The sequence below is a fragment of the Sturnus vulgaris genome, chromosome 2, assembly GCF_052056855.1.
Source record: "Sturnus vulgaris isolate bStuVul1 chromosome 2, bStuVul1.hap1, whole genome shotgun sequence".
Classification (NCBI taxonomy): domain Eukaryota; kingdom Metazoa; phylum Chordata; class Aves; order Passeriformes; family Sturnidae; genus Sturnus; species Sturnus vulgaris.
Genome location: NC_142244.1, coordinates 13758005 through 13781765, shown reverse-complemented (window position 1 = coordinate 13781765; position 23761 = coordinate 13758005).

Below are 23761 nucleotides of genomic sequence, written 5' to 3'. Positions count from 1 at the left end.
TTTCTCTGAGGATCAGCAGTTAACACAGCCTTTTCTCTTGCAATTAGATTAAAGTGCCAGTGATTTGTTTTTTCTTCATTCAATTCTTTTAATTAGGTCATTCCTTAAAAGGTTATCTTAATATAGTAAATGCACTACCTCTATGAATGAGGCAAGCTGAATGATGCATGGGTTTTTGCTGTAAGGGCTCTATATAAAAGACTTTTAGAAAATTCCCATCCTGGAAGAAACAAATATCAATTTCAAGTTACAGACTTTTCCTCACAAGTGCTAAGCTTGCTTGTAAGAAGTACCAAAAAAATCAAAGATATAGAAAGAAAATCCCTAATCTTTTGAGTTCAGAAGCTGACCTCTGGCAGCCTTGCTGCTGTTTTGGTGAGCAGTTTTATGTTGGCTGATATTAATTAAAGATCTATCCTGGGAGGTTATGCAAGTAACCACTTCAGGTTTAGTTTTCATTGCTGTTACTTCAACCCATGAACCACACTCATAAACAGCAAGAAAATTTTGGTCAGTATATTTTTATACTCTAGTGTTTTTTAATTATTTAGGTGGTTGAGACTCTGTGGGGTTTGTTGAAAAAATAGTGAAAGTTTGAAAATCTTTTAGGCTTAGCCTAGGTTGCAATTTATTATTGGTATGTTTGTTTGCAGATCCTCTTCAATCTTCAAATTTTCTCGCTAACAATTTAAAGATATAACTGCAGATTGGCAAAATAAATGCTCAGCCTTCAATAAATAGCATTTAATAAGCAACATGGATTATAAGACTAGTTCACAGAATCAGAGAAGCAGCAGTTTTCAGTTTATCTTCTGTAAAACTGAATTACTATAGAACTTTAATTATATTGTAACATGAAGTTATCTTTAAGAAAAAAAGCTTCACGAAAGATTAAATTTTATAATGCATTTTTATGTGGATGTCTAGAATATAAAAAAATATCCAACAGAGAAACTGCAAAACATTTAAAATATTATCTTGTAATATGCCTTTAAAAATTAGGCTAGGAATTCACACACTGATACCTGTAGTCTTTGTTAACCCAGTCATCTAGTAGACCTGAGCAGCAGATTCATGGAGACCGAAAACACAGAGAATGAAAAGCTCAGATACAATAAACTACTAATTGATCAAATAGAAAAAAGATATAATTTGTGATGGTAAACCCTTTAGTGCATACTTTAGTGCATTACTTTCATTAATTTTTGTCTATAAGGGATCCAATTTTGAGACTATTATCAAATTCTGGTGGATTTTGACATTCCATTTAGTGCAGCATTTGCAAAGCAATATAAATAGTATTTTATTATTAGTTCTAAATATTTTTTTTTATGCACTATTTCCTTCAGGCACCTGTGGAGCTTGTAGAGGTGTGGTGCCCACCAGCCTTTCACACCCTTGTTGTCTCACCTTGGCTGTGATTGGAAGGCCTCCCGTGGGATTGGGATTCTCCCCAAGGACATTTCCCATGGCTGAGTGCCTCCCACCCTCCCACTGCCCCATGCTCGGGTGAGTGACAGCTTTGCTGTGAGGGGTGATCCTTCGATCTTTTGGGTGAAGGAAACTGGATAATGTCCCTGACTGGCAACACTGAGCCTCTACCCTATGAAATGTCACTGGAACATTGCTGTGCTTAACCCATTGTTCCTTAGTTTTGGCCATTCATTTTGGCCAAATTAATTGTGTCAATTGTATGAATTACAGTTTGTCTGAGTTAGTTATCTGCATGAAGTTGTTCTTCTTTAGCTCCATGAACAAGAGATAGGACTCTGTTTTCCCAGAGTAGCAAGGATCATAGCCAAAATTACTCTGGTTTCTTCTGCATCTGTACCTGGATTTCAAGGCCACGTTGCTCTTGAGGGAGGTTTCATTCTTATACTTCATTCTGGTATGCTTTGACACATCTGGAGATGTGCAAGGAAATCTTGACACTAGGTGAAAATTTCAGCCTTCTACCAGGTGGAATTTTAAGGGATATTTTAAAGCTTGCTCTTTTGTCTTGGAATTTTTTTCTAGGATTTGATTTGCCTTTTTTTTCAAACCAGTCAGTATTTGTAAATAATGCTCTGAGTATTATTTAATACAGGCACATAGAAACAATGTGATTTTTTACACGGCAATATTTTCATTGGTGAGAGAGGTGCAGTGAAGAATAAATACATGTAAATAATATATTTTTCATCTGTATATTGGTACAAAAATGCTTTCTACGGTTTTGTTTAACAATGAATTTACTGTATCTGTCTTAAATGCTTTTGTTCCCTATGTACTTTCAGCTCTGAAGACAAGAAGAAGAGTTGCCAGTCTTGATGAAGTGGAAACATGAAGTAGAAACCTCGCTTGCCCATTGCCCACTGTCTGTCCAGTGTGACCAATTAAAGCATTCTATCCATCTATTTAGCATACCTAATTCAATCAAGCTATTTAATTAGTTGATGTTGCTATTAATTACATAGCAAGCATTGATAGGGTACTAAATGCTGTATAAAGATGCAAAGGAAAGACGTGATTCCTTCCTTAAGAGAGTCACAGAGACTTCCCCAGTATGTACAGGCAGCTCCAGAGGGAGGCTCACCTTAACAACAACCTGAGAATTCCATTTGTTTTATTTGTGTACTAGGTATTGTGGTGACACAGAATTGATGATTGATCCTGTTGGAACTTGATATGTAACCTTACAAGGCTGGATGAGACAAGTGTTAGAGCTGATATGCAAAGGTGTCTGAAGGGAACAGGGAAGCAGATGAGAATTTTGTCTCTATTAGACAGAATCCATAAAAATTCACAGCTTCTAGACTAAACTGTGACCTCTATTTCTTGTTTTTATGTGACAATGTTTGTGTGAAGAGGCCAGGAGAGTCTCTTTCCTGTAGGAGAGAATAGAAATATTTGAAGCTTCTGACTGATTTTGCTTGTGTATTACAGTACAACTGCAATTGTTTCCTGGGATTGTCAGGGAGCCACTTCATGGATACTTTCTGTTGTGGGTGTCAGAAACTGGAGTTTAACGTAGTGGTATTTCTTTAAATGGTCTTCACTGAGATATCCTGTAAACACTGATGTGTATGTATATTTGCAGAGATGTTTCAGACATGTGTACCCAAACTCAAAGAAACCCAAACAAACAAATAAACAAACAACAACAAAAAAAACCCAAACAAACAAAAAAAGCCCAAAACACACAAAAAACCCACAAAACAACTGAAAACTAACAAAAAGAAACAAACAAAAAACCCAAGAAAAATAAGTCTTTTGAATTTGATTGAAGAATCAATATAATTTATAACTACAGACTCTTAGTTCCAATATGCCCACAGTTGGGAACTATTATTATTCACACTGGCAGAAGTTCTGGCCTTTGTAATACAAGAGTGTATATTCAAGTAAAAGAACTGAAATAATAGAATGCAATATGTTAAAATCTATGTAAAAGTTGCCCTTTATATTTTATAAATTTCTTTTTAGCTTGAGTACTGTAAGTTACAATAGTCCATTTTATTTTTAATCATTGATCTTTCTGTATTCTCTTCAGAAATATGTATCAGCATGTAAGCAATGTATACTTAGTGGCAGTATTTGAGATTTGTGTTAATAAAGATTGCCATATTGGAAAAAATAAAGTCACCAAGAAATAAAGGGTTTAAGTTGTGAGAATGTTGGATTCAAAATAAGCAGTCTGGACTTTGCTACAAGGCAAATCTGCATGTTTTATTAACTTTTGCATTTGCTGCAGTGACGGAGAATCGGTAATTAAAAGAAGCTGCAGAATATAGAGATGAGCAACAGGAAGCAACATTCTTAAATCCTGATGAAGAACCAAAAGCCTGAAACACCTCTTGGTTTAAAGTGGTCTGTTTAAATCAGTGAGCAGATAGATCCAAGCAAAGAAAATTGTGTTAATTTAGTTCTGAGCTGTACTGATGGTTTGTCTTCATAGCACCAAGGGGCATCAGACCAGCAGGGAGGTCAGAGTGAGGTTTAATGCATGGTGGAGAGTACCACAGGACTTATGACTGTTAACCAGGTAAACAACATAGGTGAATAACAACTTTTTTCCTGAAATAATATCTGGGATTCTTATTTCTAAGCAAAAAGTTGACATCTGGAAAAAAGAGCTTTCAAAAGATTAAAAAAAGGTGGTTACACTGCAGGGAAAATAGAAAGTTCCTTGAAAATCCTAGAAGTCATCTTATACTTTCTAGTCCATCAAGGAGAATTGGTGAGATACTGCCACAGGGAGAGAAGCTGGAGAAAGAGATTAGCTCTATTCATCATCAGTTTCATTTCTCAGTAGTGAAGTCTAGAAAGGAAATCTCTCTTCTGTGATGAAAAACCAAGATCTCTGTTCTCAAAGATGCTAAGTTTTTCCCTTCTCACAGGGTGTAATATGTGAAAGTCACCAGCCTCATTTTAAAAGCTCAGTAACCTGCATGTCGGATCACTGATTTCAGTACACACAGGAGGGGCAGTGACATTTTTCTTGAATAAGCTGTTAAGTATCTGATACTAAACATAAATGTTTGATAATGGGTCAGCTCTCCTCTTCTTGGATTAACAAGGGACAGGGGTACACCAAATAAAAAAGCCCCTTGATAATTTAGGTAAGATGAGATGCAGAGGGACCATTAAAAATTAATTAGAAAGCTTCTGTTTGGGATGCTTGAGGCAGCCAGCTCAGGTCTGTTGCCAGTCCTGAGCAGGACCCACAATCTGAGCAGTTACCACTGAGCCCATGGCACAGTCAGTGAATAACCCAGCTAAAGCATCTATGAATGACTGAGTTGTAGGTAAAATATAAGAACAAAGCTCTAAACACACTTTATCAATTTCCTCATAACCTCTAGCTCTCATGGTGAACATTTCAGTGCTCAGTTAATAGCTGGACTTGGATCTCAGAAGTCTTTTCCAACCTAAATGATTCTACTTTCCCTGGCTTCCACTTCCTGTATTCCCCCCAGTCTCTAGCATTTTTCCTTTTATCATCATTCACCACTACCCCAAGTATTTAAAATGAAGTTACACAAAGCAAACACCTTGCCTGTCCAATAAGCCATCATCTTTTCTACTTTGCTTTCTGATCCAGAAAGGTTATTTAGAGAACTTTTAAATGCTGTGTAATTCTAGGAGTTTTGTGTTCTAGGAATTGTTGTGTTCTAGGAATTAGAGAGACATATTAACTTTCCTCATGAATAGGACCTGGTCCCTAAACCATCCCCTTTGCCAGTGGTTACAAATCCTTCCAAATTGTAAATGAAGGGTGGGTTATGAGAAAAATACAATAAGGAACTATAAATATGAAAAAAAAGTCTAAAAATATTTGAGTATGAGGAGGGTAAACTAAAGCTATACCAATATCTCATTACTTTGACTCATTTTGACTCGACTGTAATATGTTTTTTCTGGTACTATTCATGTTAGTGTAAGTGACTAAGTGTCTTTATATTCCTTAATAAATTATGTTTTTAGTGAATTTTTGGTGAATTTTTACATATAGTTTTCTATATCTGGAAAATGTTTAGGAAAAAAGTAAATCATAACAATCTCATTTCATTACTGTACATTTTTACTGCTGTATATCAGCAGAGTAATGTCACAAAAGAATGCTGTGTAAGCAATCATTTAAAATAATTACAGCAAAAACATAAAATATCTTTTGAAAAATTCTGTAGCTTGATTTTTTTTTCTGGTTTAAGGCATGTCAGTGTCTTCTTTTTCTAACTCTGAAAATTCCTTTCTGAGGAGAAAAGGGAGGAGGAAGACCAAATCAAACAATTGAATCTTTTTACTTTGCACGGTGTGTTGTATTTCATTCAGAAGGATCCTCTTGAAATTCAAAATAGCACTTCACACTTAATCACCTTTCACATTGTACAGGGTGTGCTAACATTTGTTCTTATGTAAGGAGCAGTTACATAGATGGGAATGAAGTATCTGATGTTTAATCTGATTAATACAAACCAACACCTACGTGAGTCACACAAGAATACAGCCAAATAAAAACCTTCTGGCATTTAGGGCCCACGGGGACACCAAATTTCTACTAATTCATGAATGCTTCTGAAGGCAGATCTTGGCTCCATATTTCACAGAACTTCTGCTGACTGGCAGCACATGAAAATATGGACATATTGAACTGTGTGCAGTGAGACTGATGTATTTAGGACAGTCTTAATAGACACTAGGGAGAGGAAAATTAGTCTGAGAACACCATGAAGACACAGAGTTGTTGCTTAATTTTACCGATTTAGTCATCCTATTGGATCAAATAGGATCCAACAACTCAAAGGGTCAAAGTCCACCTTCAAAGGCAAGTCCTAATGGATAATTTGAATTCCTTGGATGAAAATTAATCTGGACTTGGTTTGTGAAGTGTCTTCCAAGTATATAAAAGGACAGGCTCTGATATCTTTATTTGGCATGTTTTTGGAAAAAAAGATGTTACATTCAAAACAATTATCTTTATATTTTTGTGCATAATATTGAATTCTATAAAAAGGAACACATTAATACATCTCTTTGCCAGTGGAAGATCGATTTAAGCCCAATACTTAATAGCATTTATTCCAATCTAGATTAGAACTCCAAGTGATGAAATAATTCTGTCTCTTCAAATATCTGGGCATTGAGCAAAAGGTCTAAGAAGACTTCATTAAATTCCTTTCAATGTCCAGTTTTCGGTTACTCAAAAATTAATTTCATTTTTTCATGTGCTTGGTAAAAGGTTGGAGGAAAGTATCCCTTTTACACTGGCCTTATTGAAAGGCAAATATCTTGGTCTTCTTACAGAAATCATATCTGCAGTCTGGGATTATTGTTAACTCATTACAGATAAGAGCATTTTTTAATATAGTAGATTCTCTAAATAGAAAATGTAAATGTCCATTCCTTATCAAAAGTTTCATTCATAACACTTATATTTCATTTCTATGCCAATTAATCCTGCTCAGAAAGATTTAATAGTAGCAGTTATAATTTTCAGTCTGGGTATGATCATTCTAAGCATAGAAAAAAGAGACATTTAGCTGGATTTTTCATTTGTACATCCCTTTCTCCCTCTGCATGCATGTTGCAGGTCCTGGGTGGATTCAAGGTGATAAGCCCTTGAGAGAACCATAATGTGATTATCTTGCAGAGAGGTGGTAGAATAAATAAGATTATCCATAACAAGCTTAGCTGCTGATGAGTTCAAGCTGTGCTGATACACAAAGTCCTGACACAATTGTAAGGTAATAACAGAAAAAAAATACACGTTTGCAATGGAGAGAGTGCTGCTTGAACTGCAAAATCTTCCATCCTTAATGCAAACTAACTTACAGCCTTTCACTCAGAAGCTTTACTGCATTTTTCACACTTCTTCCATAGACTGTTCCAGGGGGAGCTTTAAGTGTCTTTATGCATATAAAAGGTGGTATTACTGAAAGTGAAATTATTTCTAAATTTATTTTTGTTTTGTTTGACTTGAAGAGTTATTTGTGATCCGTATTTGCAAATGAATTACTTTAATAAATTATGTTTATATGATCATGAAGGTCATAAAAATAGGCCAGGCTGCTCTCCTAAACTATGAAGACACCAACTAAATGTCATGCACTCATGTTGCATGAGGGATAGAGGATATGATGTTGAAATTAATTAGCATATTTAAGGTAATATCTGTTTCTGACTTCTTGCATCATCTGCCTTTGAGTCCAACAGTTCAGACACCTATTGCTCTTCTTTTCTCATAATTACCCCAGCTGCACAGAAATGAATGAGAAAATTGTTGCTGTGAACACTAATCTAATTTGCAGTACTTAATTTAGCCTTTTGGATGAAAAGGAACATATGTAATTGTTCACTCACACATACCATTGTCAAGTAGCAGGAAAGCTTATTATGGTTAGTTTTCTAATAGGGCTTTTGTGGAAAAAAAAACCCTCCAGCATACAGAGAAATTAAAAGATTTCAAAAGTAAAAATTGTACAATTTCAATATTAAAAAAGAAAAAAAGCTTTCTAAGCCAAGGTTTTCAAGTAGTAACAACAAACCCACCTTGCAACACCTTGATTTTCAGAAGCACGGTTTGTAGATTTATTAAGAACATTGGTTATTTTGTCATGTCATAGGTGCAGGAACTCCAAGGCAGAAGGAACTTTGGGCTAAAGAATATAGTTTAAGATAACCAGTTTAGAGCTTGACAAAATGCTTCAGGTCATGATAAAATCCATATTTTCTAAAAGATATCTAGGATGAGAGATATTTTCTGAGATGACAATGCCCTTGGCTATTCACTGCCTTGTGCCAACAGAAGAAAGTATTTTAATTAAAAGAAACAGTGGCTTTAAGGCTCAATTAGGAGCAGAAAATCAGCATCAGATTGATGTATAATATTAATATGAAACAGGTAAAATGCATAAGTTTTCTAACTCTACAGTTGAAGAAATAAATACGTGGCAAGAAGGTAAAAACCTGCAAATAAGAAAAAAAGACACATGAAATAAATTGATCAATTATTCTGTAGAATTTATTTCTTAAAAAAGAGAAAGTAAAAAGATGTCAACATCTATCTGGACAAAAAGAAGAGAACCTAATGATACTTCATTACAGGTTTTATCTCCTAGAGTTTCTTTCTATTAAAAAACAACAGAGAGAATTTCCCAGCTTTACTGGTATTTCATCACAGGTTGTTAGATATTGCAGAGCTGTTAGATGGCATCTAGAACTTTGTAATTGATGATATATAATTTAAATAGGAATATTTTTTATTTCAGGCATCTGGAAGCCAGAACTCTTAAACAGCCTTAACAACTGGGTGGAACAATCATTTTATTACAGAAGTAAAAAGAACAGGTTTTTTATAGATTAGATTTTTTTTTCTGTAGTGTATGCTTTTATAAGGAAGCTTCTAATCTGCATTTATTAAAAAGTACTAATCCTAAAGAGATGAACCTTTTTTTATAACTAGGAAATTAAATTTGTAATGTTATGCTTCTTTCTTAAACCAAAGCCAGGTTGCTTGGTTTTGATTTCTTTTGGGTTTGCAGTTTTTTTCCTCAGTAAATAACAACATATGAATTCCTCTAGCAATTAACAGACACATGGAACAAACCTCTGTTGTTATTGCTTTTTTCTGACATTTGAAATTCTCCCTTCTGATCACAAGAGAAATTTACTCTTTTTAAAAATGATCATTAATAATTAATAAATTTAATAAAAACTTCTTATAGAAGGGAGGTAAGTATAGACGAACATTCCCTTTTTTAACTATATTGTGTGAACAGAGAACAGGGATGATTCTCTTGGTTTCTAAAGTGGTAAGTAAAAGTAAAAGCCTTTAAACAGTTCACAGTAGAAATGGAACTCCATATATTTGCACATGTGTACATTTTTTGTTGTTGTTGTTTTTAAAAAAACGTGCACTGGCAGCTGTATGAAGCTGTGATATGGTTGCAGTTAATTTTGGTGTGGGTGAGGTCAGAGCCAGACTCCCCTTGTTCAAAGGAACAGGCAAATTGATGTAAGTGGACCACAACAGAGGCTGTGGACATGTCTGTTCATTAGTGTCTGCAGAGAAATATGTAGCCATGTAGACAATCAGCATCCGTGGTGAGGTTACATAGCTGCCACCTGGTACTCTAATGAGATGGAAGGCAATTAAAAATAATTACCACTGCAAACTCATTTAAATTCTGTAGGTTTGTTCAACTCTGGCCCTTCATAACTGCCGCAGAACATTTTAGTGTGTCTCAAAAATTACTGTGAAACTCAATGATATTTTAAAACAGGGATTGAGAGGGAGTATGAATCTCAAAGGTTAATTCCAAGGAAGATATTTAATAGCTATAAACCACCATAGTATAGTATAGAGAAAGTTATTATTTCAATATTGTAGGAGTGTCAGGAGTTTCACCACCGAACTAGATCTGAAGGTCTTTCTGTGTATTGTTCTGAGGTTTAAATTTGTGGATTTTCGTGTCCATCTATTTGGACTGAAAGATTTAAATAGTAAAATTATCAAGGAAGTTTTTAAGTTTTCAAGGCAACTTCACAGAAGATACAATGCAAATGTTAACAATGGAAGAAAAAGCACACAGGTTGCCACAAAATGTTTTCTGCAGAGTTACTCACTAGTGATGTCATAAGAGAATTCTCAGAGTTTTGTGGCATCTCTAGGAGGTCTCAGATTCCAGTAGCAATGGGAAAAGGATGTTCTTCCCAGGTAGGAACTTGCTTTATGCAGCTAAGCAGTAAGTGAAGACAAGGCAGGAACTCTCCATGAGCAGTGCAGCTCCTTTGGGGGATTGGTTTGAGGACCTCATGCAAATAATGCACTGGAAAAGTCATGAGGCTGCTGCTGATAGGACTCTTTAACAAGGCCATCCACACTGCAACATAAACACATTATGCAATTCCACTCTGGCATTCACTGCCAGTGCCATAGCCTCTGTTAAAATACAGAAATTCCTCCAAACCTGGAGGAATGAAGTTGGGTGTCATGAATCAGATCTCAGAAACATGGAAATTAATTATTTATTTTGATTTTTTTTCTGTCTTTTTATTCTAAATAGGTTAGCTGGGTAGGAAATAAAGAGTACATTCTGCTTTGTACAATATACATATACCATAGCCTGCATATAGTCTGAGACAGAAGTGAGAATTTAGCTTAAAGATACAAATTTATAATGTTTGCAGAGAAGAAATTTTGAAAATGAGGCATTTAGGAAGATTTTAAAGAAGGAACAACAAATTCCTCCCCACAGTTAATAATGTAATGAGCTTTAATAAGGGCAATAGTTTGGTGCTGCACAGTAATCTGGAGTTTTGTGGTGACTTCTGGGACTCATCTCTTTCCTCAGATGCCTCTTTCCATAGAGCTGTCAAGTGTCTGGTATGATAAGGACCATTTGAGCAAGCAAGGAAAAAACCAAGATCAGAGAGATTAGAGGGTCAGGAATGGGAATTTTGCCAACATGGAAGAAGGAGGAGGCCTGAGGTTGGATTTTACTGGAAACTAGCTGAACACTTCTTGCATCCCCTCACACAAGATGTTGAACTTCTGGCCTTTGATTTTCTGAAGATAAAATGCAAATGAAGTATTAACCAGCTGGAATGTGACATCAGCTGAGAAAGCTGCAGGTACAGTGCACAAAATTCACCCTCTATTCTGGTAGAGTTCATTACTCTAAAGTTTCTGGTGGTATGATCAGTTATGACTGCGATGGTATGAAATTCTGTAAGAAATGTCTTTTTTTTAAGTGAAATTAAATCTAAAATTGACATATTTTCACTTCACACTATTTGAGAAATACTGTACTGCTGTATGAAGAAATGCCACATCTTAAACCAGAAGTGTTACGAGCTAATATTCAATGGCAAAAATTTTCAGATTTTAATTCCTCATTGTCTTAGTCATAATTTTCCTTCATATCTGTTTTTTCTTATGAAAGAAAGAAAAGCAAAACATGTACTAGGGGATTGATGATTTTTTTAAAGGCTCTGATCTAATTTTCTGCCTATTTTAGACTCAGTTATTAGTGATGGCACTATTATTTTTTGCTTTCCTTCTTCTTATAACTGTTTTAGTTTCTGTATTAGCAGAGACAAGCCCCCATCCTGCAAAAGTGTGCTGTCATTTGTCATAACAGAGGACAATAGTTACATACTGTAACAACTGTGTGTTTTCTCATAGTTTTATAGGCATCAGGTATATAAACATATTCTATGTTGTGACAGCCAGGAAGGCAATGCAACACATCAGCAGGAGAACTGAAATGGCCTTCAGCAATATGTGCAAATTCAAACAGTGAAATACTGCTTTCTGTGGGCCTTTTGTATTTATATTCAAAATGTTGCAGCACAATAACAATAGTTGAACACAGTCAGAGGTCTAATGAATTAGATTTTTCCTTGGCTCTGCTGAAAACACATTTAGCAGTATCAGCAATGGCAAGCCCATCTCATTAAATTAAGTGCCTCAGCCACCAGTGCCAGCAACACTTCATAAGGCTTATGTACTAAAGTTTTTGGGATATTGCTAGTCTGGCACATGTCCCAAAGAAATGATCATCTGCTTTTTAGAGAACCACTATCAGATGCAATAAATATTTGAGGATCACCAAAGGTAGACAGAAGGTTTGCTCATTGAAGTGGGGGAGGATGAGAAATGTGAAGAGTTTTCTAGATTTGTCCCTAGATTGTTTTTAAAAATTTATCCAAGAGACGTTTTCATTTAATATAGGGCTACATTTCATTGCTTTTGTTCATCTTAAGATATAATCACATTGGCTTAAACTGTATTTATCTTGCAGCAAAATACTCTTCTCTGTTACTCTAAAGGAAGGAATTCATCTTTATATTGTCTCCACTATAAATATATTTGGAAATGCAGACCCAAACCTATTTCACAAGTATTCCCATGGTTTCCAATCAGATGAATGTTAAGGCAGGGCATCACTGGGCTGCAGAGTTCTGGGTGAAGGTGCCCAGGGTCTGGCTGGGGCTGCTGGGCAGTGTCAGAGGAGTGGCTGGAGCTGACCCGTGCTGGGCATGGAGGAGGACGTGGTCCAGGTGCCAGAGCAAAGGTTCCCTTGCAATTCCTGGAGAATACCGTGATGGAGTTGGCATTTCCCTGCAGCCCATGGAGGACCAAGTGGAGCAGATATCCATACAGCAGCCCTTGGAGGATCCCACAACAGAGCAGGTGGATCTGAAGGAAGTTCAGTAAAATGAAGGAGGCTGCAGCCTGAGGGGGAGAGGAGCCCACACAGGAGCAAGTTTTCTGGCAGGAAAAATGGGAGACCCATGCTGGAGCAATGTGTTCCTGAAGGACTGGGGCCCAAGGAAAAGGATCTGTACCAGAGCAGTTTGTGAAGAACTGTGGAAAGGACTCGTGTTGGAGAAGTTCAGGGGGAAAAAGCAGACAAAATCAAGCTTGAATATCATCCTTTTCAGTATTCTGGTTTTGCCAGTGCCTTATACCAAACTGTACCAGAAGAAATAGATGTGAAACACATAAAACCCTCAGATCTTCTCCTGCTTTCCAGCTACCACATCATCATTATTAACTAGTAGACTGTCCTCAAGCTTAACTACAAATCATATGACTAAACTTGAATCATGAATCCTTTAGAGTATTTGAAAAGATTTAGGCAAATAAGGAGAAATTTGCAAAATACAACCTGCAGCAGGTGAAAACAACTTTCTGGTTTCCAACAGAAAATTTGAAATGGGCAGATTTACTTAATTTTTCCCTGCCCTGTGAACCTGTAATTAAATGGCAGCAAGATATTTCCCTCCATTCCCAACCCCCAGCCCTGCTGTTGTATTATATTCCCAACCAGTGCTCTCTTCGAGTGACAAATAGCTTATTTACTCACATCAGGAGGTGAGGTATCTCAGTCATCATTTCTCCTTGCTCGAGGATAATCTTTGCATCCAGGAAAGCACCGCAAACATTCATTTATGGATGTTGCAGTATGAGGGGACTGTCTACGTCCTGCTGAAACTGTCACACACTGAATGATAAACAGCTGCAGAAAACGACAGAAAAAATGACTGTTTCTCTACAGCCTAGTAGTTATCTTCTCATTCTTGGATAGGATCATCTTTTTTCACTGAACACTTTGCTCTTCCATAGCAAATATTCAGGGTTTTTAAATGAAATAATATTCTTTGTATACAGACTAGGGAAGTGAAAGGCAGAGAGATTAGAAGTATGCTATAGTTACAAGTCCTAGATGCAGATGGTTAAACTGGTTTTGTCCTCTCCCTGAGCTGGCTGAAGTTGAAACACGTTTGATCCAAACATAATTTACAGACCACAGTGTGTGATGGTGCTCAGCAGCAATTATCCTACCAGCTTTGCAGAAGGTGGGGGGCATTTCTCATGTTCTTAACCTCTCTGTCTTTTTAACCATATCAGCTTTTTTTCATAATACCTAAAACCTCCTTTAATTTCTGGTACAGTTACACAAAATCTTCTGTACACAATATGTATCTAGAAGAGACCAACACCTAAGAGTTGCATGTGCCTGCTGTGATAGATGAACATTATCAGTTATTTTGAAAATTTGATCCACACTTAATCATCATACAGAAAGTTTCACTGTGAGTACAGTACAGAAAGGAGATAAAAAATATGATTAGAAAATCTGTTTAGTCAAAGGGATTTTTGCTGAAATCTCTTTTATTGACATAGAATCACAGAACCACAGAATGGTTTGGCTTGGAAGGGACTTTAAATATCCTCTAGCTCCAAGCCCCTCTGCCATGGGCAAGGACACCTTTCCCTATCCCAGGATGCTCAGGGCCATATCCAGCCTGGCCTAGAACAATTCCAGGGATGGGCATACACAATTTCTCTGGGCTACCTCTTCCAGTACCTCTCCACCCATTCAAGCCAAGAATATCTTCCTCATAACTAAACTAAATCTGTTCTTTCAGATTAAAGCTATTATCCCTTTTCCTATCACTCCCTGTTCTTGGAGTAAGTCCTTCTCCAGTTCTCTTGCAGACATGCTTTAGGTACTGGCAGATGCCATAAAATGTCTCCAGAACCTTCTTCTCTCCAGGCTGAACAATCCCAACTCTCTCAGCCTGTCCTCACAGAGAGGTGCTCCAGCCCTCTGAGCCATCTTCCTGGCCTTCTACAAAGTTACATTGCCCCACATTGTAGACTTTTTCTATAGAATAGTCTATCTGATCTGTTCATTAAGAATAAGTTTACATGACAGCAAGAAAGGTGGCAACTGCCCTATTTTTACACTTCAGGAGGCTACAGCTGCAAGAGCATGTTTAATATGAATGGCTGTGCAATGCTGAGCAAAACTAGGAGAACCAAGAAACAGACACTGAACAGAACACACCTTTGCTCCCAGTAAAATCACTGGCACATTTCCATCAATTTCAAGGAAGAAAAAGTTGGTATTTTATACAATTCCATTCATTACACTTATAAAACTGTAATTTTATTTGAAATGTCAAAAGTGATGTTTGCAGTTTTGTTTTTGTTTTTCTTACGTTTGCTTGGCAATGTAAGAATTATTCTGGCTCCAGTTAAAAACCTAACAATACCCACCACAAACAACTTTTGTCCAAAACTCTTTTTCTTCCCATTGAATATATTTGTTCTTGTATTTCACACTGAGAGAATGATGACTTCATAGACTACATGGATACTTGTGTTCTGCAATACCAGAATTACAGATTGCTATCCTGATTGTTCTCTGATTTCACACCAGTCGTACTGACAAAAGAATTGCTTTCATAAATACAGCACCTGATCTACAGCAACTGTCCATAGTGAATTCTTTTAGCCCATGGCAAATGTAAAATAAATTGAGTTTGCCTAGCCTTCTTTTATGCTAACTTAAATTACACTGTATTTGCCACAGGCTAAGAGCATTCAAATAGATATTTATTGTGGATTTGCCAGCACATGGTAACTTCTCACACCACAGCAGTGTGGCTGCTTGAGGTCTCAGGCAGAGAAGTTTTAATGTTGCAAGTTCTCACATTAAGCAATAAAATTAATAAATAAATAAAATTTCAGCATGATTTTGTGGAAAGTGGATAGAGAAGCTAAGCTGGCCTGAGATCAAATACAAGACCATTTAATTAATGAAAAAAGGTAGGCAGACAAAAGTAGGTCTTTATTTGGACATCTCTTAAGAGATGAAGTTGCCTTATTTAGATCATCAAAGTCAATTTTGAATGATTGTCCAAAACTCCTAATGACATGCTTTCAGAAAGTTTGGCTATATTGCCCTTACAGAGAGTACAAGTTCCATGATTGTTTTCTGACTTCACAAAAGTATCTGACACCTTACAGCATATATTTTGCATTATTCTCCTAGAGTAATAGCTTCTCTAAAACTCTTAGATATTGCTTGACCTTGATGCATTTGAAAAGGCAACAGCCTTAATTTTGTGATTTAAAAATCCAGTAGTATAATTGAAACCTCTGGCAGCAATTTACTAATCATAGAAATGCTAATTTAGGAAAGATTTGAAATCAGGAGATTTTATGTAGACTTGTGAAAGTCTACCATACCTTTTATCTGAGATTAAGACAGGACAGGACAGGACAGGACAGGACAGGACAGGACAGGACAGGACAGGATAGGATAGGATAGGATAGGATAGGATAGGATAGGATAGGATAGGATAGGATATTTTACCTGGACAAGACCTCAAGTGGTCATCTAATCCAATTGTTTGACCAAATCAGGGATGACCAAAACAGATCTTTTTCCCCTTTGCACATTAATGACATTACTTTTGTTTTGTATCTTGAGTGTGCAGTTTAATTAGCTTTTAGCATGATCAAATATCTGGAGATTTGTGCTAAAATTCTTGCTTATTTAACCACTGTTTAAAAACAGCTTACAGAAATTTGAAGATTTCTAAAGTAAGACAGTCAACCTTTATCAATACTGCCTTTGTAAAATGCTACCCTTTGGCTAATCTCTTTAAAATTGGGAAAGTGAGAGTAGATAGGGAGAAAAAAACAAATGTCAGAGTCTCCCACAAATGCCTACTAAATTGTGTGGTGAATTCAAGCCAGTTAATAGGTTATTTTCTGCAAGTGCTCACATTTGTTTATTCTGAGTTTTAACAGACAAAGACTTACATTCACCTACAGAGAAATGGAGGCTTTTACACAATATTTCCTGTGTTATTCCTGGTTTCAATCAGCACCATGTCTGGTGATGAAACAAGCAGTCTGCTTGCATGGGGCTTTTCTTAAGAGTAAAATGATGAGACTTAAAGCTTAATCAGCATGCCTCTAAGGCTGCTCCTTTTAGTACTGAAAATTAAGTGGTGCTTTTACCATACTTAATTTTAAGTTCCTGTTTCAATAAATCTTAAAGCAGACAAGATTTTTCTATATTGTTTCATCAGGCTGGCATTTGGTATTGAGCACAGCTTATCTGCAGTACACAAGACTCATTTCCCAGCTATTTTTACTGGGAAAACCCATTAAAGCAGTACATTTTTGAATGCTGGGTTCAACAGAAGAATCACTGTCTTTAAGTCTCATAGAAGTCAGCAGTGACTTTGGGTCAATCAGCTAATTTGCCCGTGAGGCTTCTTATCACACAGAGGTGAATTTGTTTTCTCATGAAATACAAGACTGAAGCTCTCCTTTTTTACCCATACAAGTGATCTGATTCAGTTTAAGGTTGTAGCCCCCTGTATCTTGAGTGCTCAAGAAATAGCTCAAGGACCATCAAAATATTCTTAATCTATAGGTGCTTGCTTTAATCTCTAACGAATTCTACAATGTTCTTGGTCACTTTTAAGGGACACTCCCCAGCTGCAAGACTAAAGTCTTCACAATTTAAAACATGTATATAAGACAGTCATGGTCAACCACGGGATGGTTCATAAGCACCCTGAGTATACTTTTTAGGCTTTACAATTTTGTGATATTCAGAGTGATGCCTTAAGTTTTAGCTTTCATATTTTTTACATTCTGCACTGCATTAGTATAGAATTCTGAACTTCATATAAAGTGTTAGCAAGTTCTCCTCACAGCTTAGTTGTACAAAGCAATCCTTTTCCTGACCAAGAACCAAGGACACTGGGGCAGCTTCAGGCCCAAAAAGTGCAAACAACAGCAAATTGAGGAGAGGAATCTGGGAGGATGGGACTGCATAACCTGAAGCTGTAATTGGACAATTAACCCCAATATGTAATTGGACCAAAACTTATAAAAGTGTGAAAACTCGTGACTTGGAGTCCGTCTTGGGTGGAGCCAGGGCCAGGCTCTTGTACTGCCCCAAGTGCATCCTTTGAAGGTCTTTTAAAAAAATCCTACTTTATTCCTTTAACACTCTCTAGCCTCTGATCCAGGTAGCCTCTCCAGGCATTAAGAGTTTGTCTAGGATTTTGCTCCAAGAAGAAAATTTCATAATTTATATATGGCATAGACCAGCATGTGTCAAATAACATGAGCTGGTCCTATGCTTATGCTAAAGAAACATGTTTCCTTTCCTGAAAATAGTCTAGTGCACTTCTGCCACCAGCCAGTCAGCCAAGGGCTCTCCCTGCAGCTGAATCAGATCCTCATTCTGCTGGCCAACCAACAAACCCTTTTTTTTTTTTTTTTTTTTTTTTTTACTCTAGCTGGCCATCCAGCAGCTCAAATCTCCACATAGTCCAGTCCAAGAAATGTAAAACCCCGAGGAGGTCACACACCTTGCTCAATTAACTGCAAATTGCTCAAGTTGTGAAAAACTTCTTTGCAAACCCAGAATATCACACTGTTAAACATGTAAAGCTTGTATTTTAAAGAGAACAGTGACACAAGTGGGAAGTTGAGGAATTTCAGCCATTAAAACCTGCTGTGACTCCTGCGTTTGGAGATGTGGTGTGCTTATATCTGCTGCCCCCTCAGCCCCTTAACTTAACCATAGATACCTATCAGCTTTCCTTTACAATTAAAAGCCACCTGGCTTGTAAAGCAGACATGAAAAACTCACACATTTAAACATTCTGGAAATTTAAAAGGTAGTCAGGGAATTTGCAGTATTTATTTTATTTTCACCTTAGAAACGGGAAGAAAGTCTAACCCCACAATACATTTTGGAAACCCCTTTTCTGGGACCTCCTGTTTGCAAACTCCAGTACCAATTCTCAAATTTACCTAAGCTTTCTCAGATAGTTTTCAGACACTTTTTGTTCATCAGATCTCAATTTTTCCATCAACCATAGATTTGGGTATCTCCAGAAATGTCATTTACTGTAATCAGATCCGGATATTTCTCAGATGTGGTGACTTGACTTTAGCTGGCTGCCTGAGACTCTTTCACCCTCTCATCAGCAAGATGAGGAAGAAATACGATGGAAAAGCTCAAGGATTAAAGTAAGGACAGGAAGATCACTTACCAATTACAATCACAAACAAAACAAATTCCATTTGGGAAAATTAATTCATTGCCAAATTATAAGAGTGTGATAGTGAAAAATAAAAGCAAAACTAAAAACACCATCTCCCCAGCCCTCCTTCTGGCTCAAATTCACTTGATTCTTCTTCTTTCTCCCCCCAAGAGGCACAGGGTTGTGAGGAATGGGGCTGGAGGTCAGTTCATGATGCTTTGTCTCTACAACTCCTTCCTACAGCCCCAGTTTGGGGTCCTTCCCACTGCAGACAGTCCTCCCCTGTACCTGAATAGGAAATATAGGTAAAATGTTATTTATAATTAGAAGCCCCTCTGTTCTGAGGAGCAAAAGTGATATGGAGTAGTACTTTGATAGCCAGGTGCTGCCCTAGAAATAAAATCTGGAAATTTGGAAGTAAATGATAAACTACCAAATTTTCACTTTGAATGCTGCTGCAGGGAAAGCTCAATTCTACGAAAAAATAAATGGCAAAGGTAATAATAAGCTTATGTGACTGAGAAAAGTATGGATGTATAGTGGCAGGCATAGGGAAGTCCCTCACTGCCTTTGTAAATGTATCCTAAAGAAATTGCTAACCATGGCAAAATCTCTGCTTTGCACAGATGAGAGAGAGAAAAGACAGATGAACCTGAAATGATCAATGGAACACAAAAAATAAAGCCAGTCATCTGAATTAATTTTCTGTGGGAGTCAGAGGCAAAGCCAGGGTTTCTAGTCGATATTGGAAGATGAGTTGTGCTTAAATCACACTTTTGCCAAGTGTTGCCATACCACTTACTTAAAATCAGATTTTTGGTATTTTTGGTGTTGTTGTTTTGTTGGTTGGTTGGTTGGTTTTGTTTTTGTTTTTTTTCTTTTTTTTTTTTTTAGAGTAAGCAGACACAATTTCATCCTTTTTCTTGTTCCTTCACATTCCTCATTTTCATCATATTATTTTCATACATTTTCACTTCTGGAATCACAGATCTAAAAGAAACTTTCAGTCACATGTATATGTTTTCATGTATTCCTTAAGTTCTCTCAGCAGTGAACATTCAATTTTTCACTTCTTCTGTAAGATATTCTGTGCACTGCACATTGTCACAGCTCTACTGATTAACATAGCTTTTCCCAGTCACATATATTGAAATGAAAGTGGACTTTTGGATTTCTTTGTTAGTATTATCCAGCCTGCATCTAGAGAGTAGATGGAGAGGGAAGGAGAAAGGGGAAGGGGAAAGGGCAGGCTCTTCCTTAATAAAGGTTTCACTGCAGAAGCTTCTCACATTGCTGTGTGTATTCAGACATGTAAGGAGCTTCCTTTTTTACTTCCAAACATCCTTCTGAACTTTGTCCCCACCAAATAAGACAAGCATATCTGTTTTATTTTATATAAGTATATATTTATTTTACATTTTAAAATTCTTTATATTTATATATTTTATATAAGTATTTTATATTGCAATTCAAGAGACAAGTTAATTATTTCTTTACTGTTAACCATTATCATGTTGGGGTTTCTTTGCTGACAGAAGAACCAAGGGCAATATTTCATTGTGTTAAACAGGCATTGTACAAATAAAGATTGCAAATATTATCGCTTGAATAACTGATAAGGCAACTGTAAACCCAGGAAATACAGCCAAAGTATCTGGAGGAAAAATATTTAATATTTTCTACAGGGATAAAACATTTATTTCTTCTGACTGAGCAGTGTCAGTTTGGTCTCTGACACTGTTTAGGCCATATCTAATGTGGCTGATAGAAGAGCACCCAGTTTTTTAATGGAAAGGAAAAAGCTACATCTCACCACATCATCTGTCCAAACAGCTGGGGATTTGAGTACTGGGACACATAGGGAAGTATATTTATTGACCTCAGTACAGATTAGAGTACAGATTAAGACTTCTGAATAAACTAAAATATGTGTTGGCATTCTTTCCTTCAGAAGTCTACCTCAAGGAGAGGTTAATTTTGTTCCTCTTTTTTTCTATGCAAATTTTCACGTGAATCCAGCTTAATTTTTAGTTCTGTAACAAGAGTTACATAGAAATAGATCTGAGTAGCTGATAATTACAAATTAGTTTATCATCATTCCTAACAATGGATAGAATTAATTGCAATAAGCTATCTAGAGTAGCGAGATATTAATGGATAGATAGGTATACTGAGTATGTACACACATTAAAACGATGTACTGTATAGTATTGATAAGAAAAACTCTTCCTGATAAAGGCTGTGTGTCATGGTTCTATAAATCAGACCTGACTATTATCCTGATGCTAGCCTAATGTAGTGATAACATTTACATAAATGTTGTTGACATCTCTTTAATCATATGGAAAGCAATGTGTCTCCAATCTGAGAAATATTATGATCAAAGTGTCAGAAGAACAATACCCTTGTTTTCTTTCAAAGATAAGGTAAGATTTGTATTCAATTCACACCACCTCCAATACATGGTAAAAAAAAAAGAAAAAAAAAAAGAAAGAAAAGAAACTGTGAAGTGTTAATATATGTATATATATATGAACGAGAGAGAAAGTTATAAAATCAGTAGGTGTATATGTGGAAGTTAAGTACTAATAGTTAACTTGAAAGCCATTTTAACATGTAAATACATTATGAATTGTACATGTATATATACATCTATATACATACATATATCTATACTTCAGACATTCCTCTGTTGCTTCATGAAAAAAGCCTGTAAAGGAAGTAAAAGTCCAAGCCACGTCTGTCTCACAATGCACTACATTGGTCACACAGTTTTCAGTCACTCTACTATTTGTGTTCCTAATGGCTTGTGCATGTGATCAGTGAGAATCTAATTGAGTTCAGTATTATGCAGAAGCTTGTACTTGAGACAGAAATAAATTTCCATCCCTTATTTAATTATTTTGTATTTTAAGTTTGAAGGATAAGGGAAACAGCACCTGACAGCAGCCATGCCCAAAAGTTTCATCAAAAAATGAAAAGTTCTGTAATGCCTTTACCACCTTTCTATAGTGCCTTTATTACCCCAGAAAAGGGATAAGGTAGCAAGATTGTATCACTTGAAAATGGCTTGTCCTCAGATCCCCTCCACTTAATTTGTCATTTAGTTACTGGTACTTGACTGAGCCATGTTTTAATTTAAATAGCTCATTTATTTTTTTTTAATTTTTTTTTAGAACAGAAATTTCACTCATGGCATCAAGAAAATTAAAATGTAGTTCCTGCCAATTGCATTTCTCTTCTCCTTGTCTCTTTTGGCTTAATCATCCTGGCTCATATTTTTTCCCGTTTTGTGCAAGATCAGAGAGCTTTATAGCTAATTAATTGCTACAGATTCCAGTAACCTGAGGAAATATTTAATTGAAATCTATTTTCATATAGATGGTTTTGTATACATAACCATGCATATACATGTAAGTATGGATACATATAAACATGTGGGTGGATGTGGTATGGGGTTTTTTTGTTTGTTTTCTCTCTTTTTTTTTTTTTTTGTTTTTGTTTTTGTTGTTGTTTGTTTGCTTGGTTGGTTGGTTGGTTGGTTGGTTGGTTGGTTGGTTTGGAGGTTTTGTTTTGGTCTTACTGATGTTTGAGTTACTCCCTAACCACAGCAGGACAGAGCTGTCATGATCCATTCCCCTAGTTATGGTGCAGAAAATGTTCAACCAGAGTGAGCAGCTGCTGCCACAGCAGGATCCACGGGCAGCACATTGAATCATTCCAGATGCTGCCAGTGATCACAGATGCATCTCTGGCCACTTGAGAGTCCCACTGCATTTGGGAGCATGTCTTAGCAAACTTCAGGATGTAGAGCACACTCTTAAGATTTATCTACTTCAAAACCAATGATTGCTGTCCTTAAACATCCTTACTTTTCACACCAAAGTCCTTCCATAGGCTTCTCTATTTTCCTCTGACATACAGGGCTTCTTCAGATTGGGCATGCTGATACCTTTCTGTGTTGTAAGGAAATTGACTTTTTTTTTGGAGGATTTAATGGCATCAGACGCAGATAGAAGCACACTTTGAGAATCATGTGTGATCACTGCAAGTGATCACAGTGTAGACCACATATGAAAATTGGAGAGACAACCAGCATTCTTTCAAAGACTCCAGAACTTAGGTTCTATGTATCTATATCTATCTATCTATATCTATATTTATATCTATCTTATTAAAACTTTTAACTTTTATTTAAAAAAAAAAAATAAGAGTGAAATATTTGGGCACTGGAACAGGCTCCCCAGAGAAGTAGTCACAGCACCAAGCCTGACAGAATTCAAGAAGAATTTGGACAATACTCTCAGGACCTGTGCAGGGCCAGAAGTTGGATTCAATGATCCTTGTGGGTCCATTCCAATTCAGCATATTCTGTGATCCTGTGACTGCCTTTAATGGCTCAGCTGTCTATCCTGCTCAAAATGCTTCACTCCTTAACATATTTATGATTCTTTTCTCCTTATTTTTTTTTAATGACCTCTGAAGGATTTTTAACACCCCTTTAGTACAAGTAAATAATTCAAGATACACATTAATCCCTTTGATATACTGCAGAAGTGGAAGTTGATTTTAAATGGAAGAACTTATGAATTCAACCAGGCTGTTTAATTGAAGGCAGCTTTGAGCTATTATTATTATTATTAGTCTTTGCTCCTAATGGTGACAGTCAGACGTAGGATCAAAATTTGTAAATGATCAAGTAATTCAGGAAGCTGAAATCCTGTGTAGAAATATGACATATACTATCATGTATAATGTTCCAGGTTCCAGGGTTGAGAACAAGGAATCCATCTGCAAACAATTTGTATACCCCTGTGTAGGCATGATTAAGAGATGATTTGTTTTGGCTGCAGTCTTAACCTTTCCTTGCAGAAATCTTTATCTTTAAATGCTTTAAACA